Genomic DNA, 1,767 nt, shown 5'->3' with positions numbered 1-1,767 from the left:
TTTTTGGGTCACACCCGGCCAGTACTCAGGGGTTATTCCTGGCTCCAGGCTCAGAAATTGCTCCTGGCAGGCACGGGGGACCATATGGGACGCCGGGATTCGAACTGATGACCTCCTGCATGAAAGGCAAACACCCTACCTCCATGCTATCTCTCCAGCCCCTGAGTTGGAATTTCTTATGAAGGAAACATCAGCAAGTTCTAAAACTGTAAAATAGTTTTTATTGTTTATTGGTGTTTCTTTAGTTTGTCTTAGTGTTTGTTGTTTAGTTTGGTGTTGTTTAGTCACACCTGGCTGTGCTCAGGGCGGGCTTACCCCTGGCTCTATATGCTATGGGATGCTCAGGGGATCTTCTGTGGGATGGGCAAACCACTTTATCAGCTGTATTATCTCTCCAGTTCTCTACTGTGAAGCTTTGGAAAACTTAGCCTATATGGCTCTTATCACTGCGTGATTTTTTTTTCCTTCTTTTTCCTATTTTGTTTATGGGCCACACCCAGCGGTGGCAGCAGAAGGGTTATTGCTGGCTACACTCAGAAATCACTTCTAACAGGATTGGGGGATCATATGGGATGCCAGGAATCGAACTCAGGTTCATCCCAGGTCAGGCACGTTCAAGGCAAATGCCCGACCACTGTGCTATCTCTCTGGCCCCTCACTGTGTGATTTTTAAAAATAATTCAGGGAGCTGGAGCAATAATACAGCATATATATATCTATATAGGCATATAGATATATGTAGATATATATGTCTGTCTATCTATCTATCTATCTATCTATCAATCATCTATCTAGTCCCTAGAGCCCTACCAGGAGTAATCCCTGAATACAGACAGTGTGGCACTAAAACCAAAATCTCTAAAAGCAAGACCAGGGATCAATTCTTGGCACTGCATGGTCCCCTGGGCACTATCAGAGTGCCCACTTCAAGCACTATTGGCTGTGGGCTCAAAAAGTACAAACAAAAAGAAAGGACCTCAGCTCTGGACCCACTTTATGCATGGCCTACGAGGGATGGAGCCAAAGGGATCAAATCTACTCAGTCACTGTCAGAGTCTCTCGAACCTGGCCCTAAACCACCTTTTTTTTTAAAAAAACTCATCTTCAGAGAGATGGACCTTTCCCTGACTAGCCAGCCAGGCAGCTCCCTGACCCCTGTTATGACTCCAACAGAAAGTCAGAACCAGCAGTGTCTTTAGTGCCTGAGACTCGGGCTCAGAAAAAGTTTGGAGCCTGAATCACGATCGAAAAGGGCAAACAAGTAAATTAAGACCCTGGGACTGGACAGTTCTTAAATTTCCTTCCCTTACTAACTTCAGAGAATTGTTCCCCAGGGAGGAGTTTGAAAGTACTCAGAACTTGACCTAGTTCATAGGAGTTACTGGTGGTTTCCGGACCAGAAAGTTAGAGACAAAGGATCTGGCAAAGAGTTTTAAAGGAATTTGATTCAGTGCTAGAGAGATAGTATAGCAGGTAGGGCACTAGCCCTGCACAAACCTACCCAGGTTTGAACCCTGGCACCCCAGCCACTACATCTGGTTCACAGCACCTTTGAGACCATGAACAGAGTTGGGTGTGGCTAAAAATTAATTTAAAAAAAAGGCTGGGGCTGGAGCAGTGGCACAAGCCATAGCCTTGCACGTGCTAACCTACGACGGTCTGCGGTTCGATCCCCCGGTGTCCCATATGGTTCCCCATGCCAGGAGCGATTTCTGAGCACATAGCCAGGAGTAACCCCTGAGCATCACCAGGAAAAAAATTTAAATA

Source organism: Suncus etruscus, chromosome 12 (genome assembly GCF_024139225.1).
Source record: "Suncus etruscus isolate mSunEtr1 chromosome 12, mSunEtr1.pri.cur, whole genome shotgun sequence".
NCBI lineage: Eukaryota > Metazoa > Chordata > Mammalia > Eulipotyphla > Soricidae > Suncus > Suncus etruscus.
Note: the sequence above shows the minus strand (reverse complement) of the source record.